The sequence below is a fragment of the Podarcis gaigeae genome (genome assembly GCF_964106915.1).
Source record: "Podarcis gaigeae genome assembly, chromosome: 7".
In the NCBI taxonomy this organism is placed as follows: domain Eukaryota; kingdom Metazoa; phylum Chordata; class Lepidosauria; order Squamata; family Lacertidae; genus Podarcis; species Podarcis gaigeae.
Window position 1 is genome coordinate 10,311,683 of NC_139683.1, and position 12,979 is coordinate 10,324,661.

Here is a 12,979-nt window from a genome sequence, read left to right on the forward strand (position 1 = left end):
ATGTAGGTCTTTCATTGTTATGTGGTCTCGGTGGCCGCTCCCAGTCACCAGTCTAGCTGCCGCATTCTGGATTAGTTATAGTTTCTGAGTCACCTTCAAAGGTAGCCCCACATAGAGCACATTAAAGTAGTCCAAGCGAGAGATAACTAGAGCATGCACCACTCTGGCGACACAGCCTGTGGCAGCACTCGGTACACTTCCCTTTGAAGTAGGAAACTAATCGGCAAGATGTACCACCACTGGCTGAGGCATCATGTCCCAGAATACCAGGTGCTGGAAACCAAAAGTGCTGTTGCACTCAGGTCCTGCTTTTGGGTTTGTGGTTGTCCACTGTGAGAACCAGATGCCGGACTAGCTGGGCCGTTGGCCTGATCCAACGGGCTCTTATGTTCTTATCTTACTTCCTCCCCAATTCCTCTGGATAGTCTTGGTAATCCTATGCATGGGTTCCTCACAAACCAAACACTGCAGGCAATTTCCTACATTCTTCGGATGTCACATTTTCTCTGGAGAGCCAACACTGCCGTAAAAGTTTATTGAGGCACAATTACTCATGTCTAATTTCTCGGGCATTCACAGAACTTTGCAGCTGAGCGTCTCTTGGGGTAGACATTGCAATGACTTAAAAATTCTGAATGGAATTGTAGAGTCAAGTCCAAGAAAAATAACACATGGACCAGCATTTCCCACAACTTTCTGAAACTTGATTAAGTTGTTAAGTAAAGTTCTTAAGCTCGAGGATATCTGTTTCCCTTCGGATAAGGGGCCATGAAAACGTGCCTCAGGCTAAAATTGCCAGAGTTTAAATCCATTGTTGTAGCAATTTGTTAGCTTTTGATTCCAAATGGATTTGGAGAAGATTCATCTGAAGTGTTTACCTTTGTCCTAAAATGAAATTGAGTCAAATTTCTCACCAAATTCAACTATGTTTTCATTGAAGAATACTTGTGTATATTAAAACAACTTATCAAACTTGCATCGGGATCAGTTTGACATCACGTTAGCCAAGCTGTCTACTATAACTGGCAATAGCTCTCCAAGTTTATTCTTTTAATTTATTTAGACCTTTTCTATAACACTTAATATGCAAAAGTTTCCCTAACCAGTGTACAGAAACCTAAAGCAGCAACAAATGTTATGAAAATGCACATGAAAACAATCAACACAAATTACTGATAGGTGCATACTGCTACGAATTTTTCCTCTTTTTGACACACCTTGGCACCCAGGACCTCTCAGCCAACTGGTTCTCACCCAGGGCTCCACCCATCCACCTTGGCACTCACCCAGGACCCAAACAAACTCAGATCACATACTCACAATCCCAACATCTCCCTAGAGTCTCTGACTCTAGACTTGCTTTTATGGGCAGGCACCAAGGTTGATGGAGCATCCTTTGACTGCCCACAGCTGTGGCCCATTCTGCACTCAGTCAGCTACACTGGACTCACATCTGGTTCCAGCTGGCAGCAGGAAGACCTGAAGGCACTGGCTGGCCAGGCGAGACAGTGGCTGAGGGCCCAGGAGTTTAGAGGGGCTGTTACTGGCCCCCACCCAATCCCAGCAGCCATCCCCAGACCTTGTTTGGGGAGTTTTCCCAGGAGGTCCAGAGGATGGTAAATAGGACACTTCTTCACTCACCATTCTGTAGCTGGCCTCTGCAAAACTCTCTTCTTCCAGTTGCATTATTGACCCATGGCGGGGCTTGCTTTGATGGGCAGAGGTCAGTCCCACCCAGTCTGCTTTTAGGGATTGAACCTGAGAACGTCTGCTTTTAGGGATTGAACCTGAGAACGTCAGCATATAAACATCAAACTCAGCTATGGTCGTTCTCTGTGATTCAGTGAATTTTAATTAAAGCCAATAAAATATGCCTGATCTTTTCATGCATGTACCTCTTTCCTATGTGAACATAATTTCATGAAAGGTTTAGCCTAATTCCCTGGATGTATGTATGATTGGCCTTGATGTTAATTTCTGAGGTGTAATTTCAGCCAAAGCAACCTCATTAACATTAGGTTTCGTCTCTTTTTCCTTTCCAAAATTCGCCTCCGTCTAATTAGATCTGTTGCCTCCATTTCCAGTGGGATGTGATATTGAGAAATGGGGGCGGGGGGCAATTGTGATCATAACTCTATGCGTAGCTTTCTGAAGGCAGTATTAGAAGGGTTTTGAAATGGTGGCAGACTTTGGAAGGAAGTCTCTGTAGTGGCTTTTCAGTGCTCTTAACTCAGGTATATTTGCGGTAGTGCAGAGGACTTAAGTCAAAAAAAGAAGATAAGGTCAAGATACTGGCAATCTTCCAATGCAAGAAGCAGCACAAGACCAGGGGGAAAGTCATCTTTAGGAAATCCTAGGTCATAAAATATGGGATGCGGGTGGCGCTGTGGGTTAAACCACAGAGCCTAGGGCTTCCCAATCAGAAGGTCGGCGGTTCGAATCCCCATGACGGGGTGAGCTCCCATTGTTCAGTCCCTGCTCCTGCCAACCTAGCAGTTTGAAAGCACGTCAAAAGTGCAAGTAGATAAATAGGTACCACTCCGGTGGGAAGGTAAATGGCGTTTCTGTGTGCTGCTCTGGTTCGCCAGAAGCAGCTTAATCATGCTGGCCACATGATCCGGAAGCTGTACGCCAGCTCCCTCGGCCAGTAAAGTGAGATGAGCGCCGCAACCCCAGAGTCGGCCATGACTGGACCTAATGGTCAGGGGTCCCTATACCTTTTAGGTCATAAAATGGCAGAGGTGGAAATGACCTCAGGGGTCATCTCACCCAACCCCGACCATGCAAAGAGTCCATTGTCTAGCTTCTGCTTAAATGTCTCTAGTGAAGGAGAGCCCGACTTGCAAGACAGCCTGTTCCACTGTTTCTCCAGGGAACTTTTGGATATCTCAGTTGGTTAGAGCATGGTGCCAATGACGCCAAGTTTGCAGGTTCAATCCTCGAATGGGACAGCTGCATATTCCTGCATTGCAAGGGGCTTGGATAGATGAACTCTCAGATTCCCTTCCAACTCTACAATCCTATGATTCCAACAACATTAACTGAAATCCCTTTGTTTTAATTTCAACCCATTGCTTCGGGTTTGGCCCTCCAGAGCGGCAGAAATCAGATTTGCTCCATCTGTGCACCAGCCCTTTAAAATACTTGGAGATGGCTGTCCTGTTACCATGTGTGGCTTAAAAAAAGAGGATTAGATAAAATCACGGGAGAAAATTCTATCGATGGCTTCTGGCCACCACAATAGCTACATTCTGCATCCACGGACGGAGCCGAGTTGTCAAAACTCTGAAAAAAATGAAGCTCCCCATCTTGCGATTCCTTTGCAGCACTGATGTAGGTCCTGGGGGGCACTTTTGCAGGGGACATCTGGGATGTGGAAGGGGGGCGTTGCTTAACCCTCCCCCAGACAGCTGATTCTCTCCACTGCAAATGTCCCAACCTAGCAGTTGGGGACGCGAGTGGCGCTGTGGGTAAAACCTCAGGGTCTAGGACTTGCCGATCGCATGGTCGGCGGTTCAAATCCCCGCGGCGGGGTGCGCTCCCGCTGCTTGGTCCCAGCGCCTGCCAACCTAGCAGTTCGAAAGCACCCCTGGGTTGAAGTAGATAAATAGGGACCGCTTACCAGCGGGAAGGTAAACGGCGTTCCGTGTGCTGCGCTGGCTCACCAGATGCAGCTTGTCACGCTGGCCACGTGACCCGGAAGTGTCTGCGGACAGTGCTGGCTCCTGGCCTATAGAGTGAGATTTACCTAGCAGTTAGGGCATGTTCTGGGCAGCCTCCAAAACTCTCGAGCTCAGTCGATGCAGAAATACTCCCCTGGGTGGGTGGGCGTTTTAGTTAGTGCATATCATGCGCTGGAGGGGTTAAACACACACAGATCTCCCCCTGTAAGTTCCCCAATCTCCTGCAATCTCTGTTATCTCAGGAAACATTTGAGTTCGGACACATGCACAAATAACGTTTAGTTTGGCAGATGGTTTTGCTGGCTTATTCCATGTCCCTGGGCATTCTGCCAGTCCTAAGATTTGGTATCAGCAGTTCTTGGCCACAAATGAACAAACAGAAATAGCTGGGGCGGGGACAGTGACCTGTAGGAGCACCAGGTTCTGCATCGCTTGTGCCGTGTGCCCAGTTTTAGCAGATTGTGGTGTGGGTGTGTTTGTTTAGCAGGGCCAACGGTCAGGAATAACTGGAAGAAACTGTCGGACAACAACAAGATTCTCCATCCCTGATCTGCAAGCTCTTCTTCCCAATAGCTCAGCGGCAAAGCTTTGGCAGACCAAGGTTGTGCTTACATGTCATGGAAATCCGTAGAGTTTGGCTTATGTGTGCGCCCATATTTCTTCTCCTCACTTGTGCTTGGATGAAACAAACCACAATTCCTAGTGTAGAGTTGAATCTGAAATTCAAGAAACTATGATGCAGCCAGAGTTTGTCCTTGGCTTACTGGTGATCATGGTTTCCTGGAGCGAAGCAAAGCAATATGGGTTGGGACGTAGTAGTAGTAGTAATTAATAATGATAATAATAATAATAATTAATAATTAATAAATTTTTATTAGTTATATCCCGCCCATCTGGCTGGGTTTCCCCAGCCACTCTGGGTGGCTTACAAAATGCAGTGGTATCTTGGTTGTTTAACTTAATCCATTCCGGGAGTCCATTCGACTCACGGAACCATTTGAAAACCAAGGCACAGCTTCCAATTGCCTGCGGCAGCTTCCTGCACTCAGTCGGAAGCTGCATCGGATGTTTGGCTTCCCAAAAACGTTCGCAAACCAGAACACTTACGGGTTTGAGGCGTTGGGACTGATTTGTTCGGTAGCCAAGCTGTTCAACAACCAAGGTACCACTGTATATAAAAACATAACAACATCAAACATTAAAAAGCAGAATATCTTATACAGACTATAAATAAATCAGTAGAATAATAAAAACAAAATAGTAATGATCAGTTTAGTTACACCCAAATTAAAATAACCGCCAGCCCCAACTAAACATTGAACCAACCCCAACCCAACAAAAAACAAAACAGAGGAACCAAAATTAAAACATTTTAAAACATTTTTTAGCCAGATGCCCCAATCCAAGAGTTGTTCCAGCAGTGTCTCACCTGCCTCCCAAGAGCCTCTTGGTTTTTCAGGGCGAGTCTGGGTTCCGCCCCCTAGGCCAGGTGGAAATGGGTCATGCAGCAGGGAGCAGGTCTTCTAGTCTTGTGAGCTTATGGACTTTGTTACAAACCTTGGGCAAGGTTTGCTTTGGATACTGGCATATAAAGCCATTATGATGTATTGGCACAATTTGCAAAGCAGAGCTTGAGCGCACGTCTTTGCATCTGCTCAACTGTATCTCTCGCCTCTTTGCTGCCTCCCCTGACGAAATTTATGTTGCAAGCGCTCCAGAGATCAGCAACCTTCCTTTTTCTTGCTTCTAAACCACTCGGATACAAGGTCCGCTCAGAACGAAAGCCTGCCTGCCCCTGTATAGATCTGTAAGATCACTTAGATCTGTGGTTCCTAAATTGATACAGTACCGCCCCCCCCACCCCAGGGATTTCCTAGTAGGGAGTTTAAGTGGAGTGCCTTTGAGAAGCTGGTGTCTGTGGATCAAGTTTTCATCAGTTTTGTTGAATTAATTAAACTAATGACCAGAGAACCATGAAAAGCTGAAGGGCAACACAACATGCCATGGAACGTGGAGTGTTAGGAACATCATCAAAATGTGATGAGAAGCGACTCAGGCCGATGGAATAATGCGGTGTTAGTGTGGAGACCCTAAATTTTTGAAAGTCCTCTGCGATGGGTGCACTAAGACTAGCAGGAGGGCTTACAATACGTGGGTGCGGGAAGCAAACAACACAGAACTCTGGAGAGAAATTGGAGAGCCTCATATCCAAAGATAGATTGCGAGACTCCGCAGAAGAATGGAACTAAATCGTTTTAATTGGATTTTGAATAAATGTGCAATTAATTGTTCACTGTTTTGAATTTTGCTGTGCTGTTATCTTTCTTACTGGGCTTGTTTGAATAATTTTTTTTATAGGGTAGGGGGCACTGGGGATGAGTTTGTAGAGCCAGTGGGTTTGGGGACCATTGCTGTAGAAGGAGAACGTGTCTGTCTAGGATCTGTGCTCAAGATGCCCATTCACCTCCTGAAGAATGTTTATAAGTCATGTTGGCCAAAGATTAGGAGGGGAAGTGCTGCTGCGTAATCAACTTAGGCAAACAGGCAGAGACCCCCAGATGGGAAAAATAACTTGCTAGTGGCAGGGAGAAACAATGAGTCTTTTGCCACACTTTGCTTTTCTCGGACAGATTTCCAAACCACTGCATTTCTCTTTCGGCAGAGTCGCTTTTTAATGAAAAGATGCGGACTCCACCCATCTGCTGCAGTGCAGAGCCCGGGGCAGCTTAACAGTTAAGGTTGACAAAGTGCAAAGAAGCAAGAAAACAATGACAATGCAGTACAATAACAGCAACAGATAAAAATGGCTTTAAAAACCGAAGCCTTGTAAAAACAGAGCGGGGGGGGGGGGGGGCAGACTCGTCCCTGAAGCTCTGATGCCTGCCAGAGCAAAATGACGTGCGCCAGACAACAAAGGCAAGGGAGCCAACCAGTTATCCTGTGGCAAGGAGTTCCGCAGTCAAAGGCCCCGTCTTCTGATAAGGGCCTTGTGATAGGGGCCCTACCCATTGTCCCAACCAGCCATGCCTCTGCCATTCTCAGGACCCAGAGAACAGATTCTTCCCTCTCCAGCCAACTTTTCAGGGAGGGTGGGTTTACCTGGGACGGTCTTTATGTCAGGAGCAGCCAATGTGCTGAACTAGATCATAGAATCAAGGAGTTGGAGAGTTGGAAGGGACCACGAGGGTCATTGATTCCAACCCTTTGCAAACCCAGTCAGGTGGGCGGAATATAAATTTATTATTTTTATTATTAAGCCCTGCTGGACATCTGAAGTCAGCCCTGCTTAGGGAAGCTTTTAATGTTTGATGCATTACTGTATTTTAATATTTTGTTGGAAGCCGCCGAGAGTGGCTGGGGAAGCCTGGCCAGATGGGCGGGGTATAAATAATAAATATTATTATTATTATTACCCACTTCCCCATTGTTTTGGGTAAAACATGCCCAATTGGCAATAATAATTTTTTAAAAACTTCAGTTTAAAAAAATGAAACTTCAGTGTGTCTGAAAGCACTGACTGGGGGAGGGAATTAAAGTTCTGTTCTTGGATGGAAAAAATAAGACCTATTTCTGCTTCATGTGCTGCTAACTCAACATGAGCCTGAAGAATGACATTCATCAGGACTTCCCTGTGCCTGCAGAGAGCACAATTGCTTCCCCCAAGAAAACCTCAAGCACGAGATAGAAATAGCAGATATGCAACTCCGAGCTCTCCAAACTGCCACGAGAAGTGCTCGCCATTGTGAGCTTTTGTGATCTGCAAAAACCAAGCTCCGTAAGGAATGCTTCCTGCTTGGGATACTGAAGTATTTGGTTAAGATCAAAGCAGGAGAATATTGTAGTCCGGTGCTGCCAGCCATGGCGGAGCTCAGTGGAGGGAGAAGCCAGTTAACCAGTTGAGTACTTGAGGATACAGAAGGGCAGAGCCCATATACAAGGTTCAGTCCAGCCCCTAGGCAAACTCGGCCCTCCAGATGTTTTGGGACTACAACTCCCATCATCCCTAGCTAACAACACCAGTGGTCAGGGGTGATAGGAATTGTAGTCCCAAAACATCTGGAGTTTGCCTATGCCTGGTCAGGAGTATGTCAGTTAATGTAGTCAGGTGATCCGGGGGTCAAGATACCCAGGGTCCAAGGTCACAAGAAGTGTTGTGAGGATAAAATGGGAAGGAGAGATGCTTGCGATCCTTTGAGGAAAGGCAGGACACAAAGGGGCCAATAAATCTCTGACCCGCTGGATGTTGTTGCTCGAGCTCCAATCATCCTGGACCGTTGGCCCATGTTGGTTGCAGATGATGGAAACAGAAGCCTAGTGATGTCTGGGTGTTCAGAGGCTCTCCACCCCTATTTTGCAGGAAGCACAGCAGAACTAACTTTGTGACCAGCCAAACATTTGGACACGGTTCTGCTGAGGGAGATCTCTCCATCCTCTCTCGCCGTAACCTCCCCAGCTGCTGTATATCTAAGCAGCTACTTGACAATAGCACTTCAAACCAAGGAAATGGAAATTCTGTCTCTCTGTGCTCCCCCCACACTTTATGATGGGGCTGTCATATCCATCTGTGAATACTAAAAATCCTTCTCCTATACAGCTGTCAAAATCAATTTGCTGATACCCTTTCCAAACTGTCATCGTCTCCCATCCCCATTATTTCTCCTCCACCTGGCTGGTTCCAGGCAGTCTGAGAGTGGTATTACCTAGCATTGCTGCGGCAGAAACCATTTTGGCAGGAGAAGAGGCCTCTTACAGTCTTGGGCATTGTTTTGCTTTGTGTGGGTTCCCTTTCCAGACTGTTTTGTTTCCCTCCGGCAGCAACAAAGCACTGAATAGGAACTTCGATTCTTATAAACAGGGCAGGCCCATGAGACATATCTTGGAGATGCATTGCCTCACTGGTATTGTTAAACAACTATATGAAGTAATGATGTCCCCCAAAATATGGCATTCTTCCCCTAACTCTTTGGAGAGGATCTCCAGTTTTCTCTTCTTGAAAAGATCTCTCACGAGCTAAAAGTATCTAAAGGACAGCGCTTGAACGATCTCACATGTTTTTATTATTTTATTTCTTATACAAGTATTGAGGCACATGGTCTCTCGGTGCCACCTGCATGTGCAAATATCTGGCTTATTTCAGACCATAGAACCTTTATTCTCATTAAGAATGGAAATCGCAGGTGGAGAATACATTTACTCTTCCGTATATTTATTATCTGTAAAGGGAGTATTTGTAGGAGTTCATACGTTATTGTCCCTTTGGTGCTGCGCTGTATATTTGTCCTTTTAGTCCTTTCAGACTTTGTCAATATATTCTTTGCATTTCTGAATCTTTGTTTCTCCCCTCTCTTAGTTATGCTTGCACTTTTTCATATAACAATCTGCAATATCCATTTTCCCGAACGTTGCTGTTCTCTGCGATTTCTTGCAGAAAGCACGCTCCCAGCTCTCCAAGTGTGCTTGCTGGCTCTTCTCTGATTCCCATCTTCAGGCTCGCCACTTGATTTCTCGGCGTTTAATTACCGAACACTCGAGTGGCAACTGGATATGTAGGCGCTGCCGAGTTGGAAAAGGGCAATCAAAATGATCAGGGATCTCTGGGGCAACTGCTCTGCAAGGGGGAAAATTGCAGCTTTGGGGGCTTTTTAGCTGAGGAAATGCAAGTAAAAGGGAGGGTTAATGACAGAGTGTAATAAACTTTTGCAGGGCGTGCAGACAGTGATAATGTGGTAGCATTAAAGTGGAGAATATAAGTCCACCAAAGGAACACTGTTTTTGTGGGAAGAACAAGTTGCAGAGAACACCCACAATAAAATCGCACACTGGAGGAACAGTCAAGGTGTGTGTGTGTGTGTGTGTGTGTGTGTGTGTGTATGTGGTGTGTGTGTGTGTGTGTGAGAGAGAGAGAGAGAGAGAGAGAGAGAGAGAATTGCCACTATATCCTTTCTGGTTGATTTCCATATAAAAGACCACTAAATAACCTGCCCCCCTAAGGACCATTTTTCTACCAGGACATCATTTCATCAGCTCCTTAAAAATATTTCTGAAGTCAAGAAGGTGACTTGACCTGTTTCCCAGTTCTGCAGAAGAGGAACTGAGGCACTAGCATATTGTTAGATTCTTCCCTATCTCCCATAAGGAAATGTACCTTTCAGCGTAGGGATTTCTCTGCCCACTCTCAATAATTTCCTGACTGAATAAGTAGTGCTCATTTCGAATTCCAAAGCCAGGACCTCCTTTGCTTTGAAGTTACCTCAGACTTCACAGGTGTAAAAGTTGCATGTTCTCCAGTCAGTCGGACTCGTGTAATTTCCTATCGCTTGAATGGAGGGCTCTGCGGGGGGCCTTCAAAAGGAAATGGACCCCCGATAGACATCATAAGCTTGTGGGCTTTAATTTGAAGGCAGCTAGCAATCTCCCCCGACAAGAAGCCGGGAGCTGGTAGGAGGAATAAATCAGCATATTCTTAGAGTTGAGAGTCCTCTGGCACAAATGGAAATAAATCCTGAGAAGGAAGCTGAAGAAGACGGAAGCATTTGAAAAGCCACTCGAATCTGCCTCCCGGGCATGTTTGCACATGGCAAGGTGCATAGGGTGGTATTCAACTATGTTTTACTCAGAGTAAACCTGCTGAAATGAACAAAGAGCACTGAATACCCCTGGTATCTGGTCCCTGAGAAGCTGACCCTCAGACAACGGAAAGAAAGTTCCCTGCCTAAATTCATGCAGAGGCAAATCTGCTATGAAATTTAACAAATATTAAGCTCTAGGTGCCCTAATCTGGGGGGGGGGGGTCCCCTGGATCAGACTTCAGTCCTCCTTGTTAAAAAAAAATTGGATCTAATAGTCTAGATTACGGTTGCACAACCCAATTTGACTACTATATATATGTATATGTGTGTGTGTATATGTATGTGTGTATATATGTATACAGTATGTATATATGTATATGTGTGTGTGTATGACAGACAGATGATAGATATAGATAGATAGATAGAGAGAGAGAGAGAGAGAGAGAGAGAGAGAGATGATAGATGATATATGATAGATAGATGATAGATGATATATGATATATGATAGATAGATGATAGATGATAGATAGATAGATAGATAGATGATAGATATATTCAACAATCCCAAAGTTTGAGAGTGGGTAGCATAGATGTCGTAAAGGTGGACTGTTTCGGTAAGTTGTCTGTTTTGCTGAAGAGCACTTAACTTGATGCATATTGCCTCTAGAAAAGGGCATTGCAAGGAAGCTCTCATACAATGAAACTGTACTTGAATAGGTTGCTAGAAAAAACAGAAAAAGAGTATTTTGTAAAATGTGCTCCATGTAATATGAGATAATTCAGTTTAGCAGTTTTAATCAAAATCTGAAATGTAGTAGTTACATTAAAAAAAGAAAATTCTGGTAGAACAGCCCCACTGAAGGAGATAAAAGTGGTTACCGAAACCTCACTGATGGTTTGCGATGGGCCCCCCCCTGAAAATTCAAGCTTGGGGCCACAAAAATGTAGGTCCGCCACTGCATTCATGGCCTTTTCTTGAATTTCCTAGAAGCTGACTGATGCTGGAAATTGAACTCTGCACTATATAGATTTCTGCACTGGTCTGACAAGGCAGTTGTGATGTTTTTAGAATTGTTTGTGCTGATTTAGAGGAGGTGGATGGGTTGTTCTGTGCTTGGCTCCCCGTGTTCCCTGTTGGCCGATGTCCCGCCCCCACCCCCAAACACCTAGATTTGCTTGTGACTGGTGGCAAAGTGGCCACCTGCATGATTTATCCAGCACCCATGAGCAGACGACTCCAAGCAAGCACTGTGGGGCGTGAGGCTGAGCTAGATAGCTGGTCCGTCTAGATCAGGGCTGTCTACACTTCCAGCAGCTTTCGTTAGGGACTGATCTAGGAACCTTTTCACATGACAAACACTGCGCCCTTCCCCAAAGGACTGCAAATATCGTAGTGGCCTTATGATTGAACCACTGTTGATCTGTGTAGTTCAACCAGTGTTAGAAACTCAGATGTATAAACTAGGCACCAAACGGCATCTTAAACCAAGGCTATACTTGCCAAAACAGTTAAACATCTAGCTAGGTTAAGAGCTTTGAGAACTTAAAGGAAGAAAAATCACAGCCCACCTATATATTGGCCTCTTTTTCTTAATGGTGACATGGGCCATTCATAACGTAGGAATATTCTTCACAGCCGTGAGCAGGGCAGCCAGCTGGGGTAAGTGAAGAGAAGCAACAACAACAACAACAATTTATTATTTGTACCCCACCCATCTGGCTCGGTTTCCCCAGCCACTCTGGGCGGCTTCCAACAAAAGATTAAAAATACATTAAAACATCAATCATTAAAAACTTCCCTAAACCAGGGCTGCCTTCAGATGTCTTCTAAACATCAGATAGTTGTTTATTTCTTTGACATCTGATGGGAGGGCGTTCCACAGGGTGGCTGCCACTACCGAGAAGGAGAATGTTGTTCACTCTTCCTGCTCAGGCTGCACAGAGAAAGCATTTTGGTTCCTGAAATTCGTTCTGCGTGTGCAGATAAAATATAATTGATAGAATTCTACAGGACGGGGGGTTAGTGTATACAAACAGTCCAGATCCAAGGATCCCCAGGCATGCACCTCCAGATGGTGGAGATGTCAGGCACCATCCTGGCACCCAGGCATCTTCACTTGGTCACAAGTGGCCGAGAGGTGCATAATGCGCCTGGCTAATTTCAAACACTGTTGTCTACACCAAGGGAAACCAATGCTGTGCCCTCCATATCCTATTGAAGTATGACAACTCTGGTCATCAGCTAGTGGGAGTTTTGACCCAGCAACATCTCTGGGGTGCCCTATTGGCAATTCCTGGTCTACAACAGCAGCTCTCTGGGGAATCAGGGCGAAGACTTTCCCTGTTGTACTTGGAGGCATCAGGGAATGGACATGTGATTGAGCCTGTGCTCTCCCACTGAGCTGTGATTTGTCACATGATCACTGGCCACAAATGCGGCTCATGATCTCTAACATTACAACAGATGAAAGCTTAGGGTGCTGTGACCAATGGCTCTCCTGTTATTCGCAAACCCCCAAACCACCGGCTGATTTAGCCATCTCCACTGTTTACAAATTATTCTTATTAATTTGCTTTTTACATGCCCTTCACTCTAAGGTTTTGGGGCGGGTTACAACATGAAAACACAATGTTAAATGCAGTTTAACGCAACTTAACAGTCACAAAATAAGTGGGTCCTAAAAATACACACCTCAAGTGTCAAAAGCTGCAATTACTATCATTGTA

The 12,979-nt window shown here is 45.3% G+C and overlaps 1 protein-coding gene and 1 long non-coding RNA gene across 5 annotated transcripts in view; one reads left to right on the plus strand and one right to left on the minus strand.

Moving 5' to 3' along the window:
- LOC310849341 overlaps positions 1 to 12,979 on the minus strand; it is a 462,163-nt gene that overhangs the window by 205,090 nt on the left and 244,094 nt on the right. The window lies entirely within an intron of this gene.
- ST3GAL1 (ST3 beta-galactoside alpha-2,3-sialyltransferase 1) overlaps positions 1 to 12,979 on the plus strand; it is a 112,085-nt gene that overhangs the window by 24,372 nt on the left and 74,734 nt on the right. The window contains exon 1 of one of the 4 annotated variants that reach the window (XM_083749352.1): positions 11,511 to 11,642. The exons of the other annotated variants lie outside the window; for them this stretch is intronic. The gene's annotated coding sequence lies outside the window, so the exon portion shown is untranslated. Of the gene's footprint in view, positions 1 to 11,510; positions 11,643 to 12,979 lie in introns of those variants that run through there. 4 annotated transcript variants of the gene reach the window in all.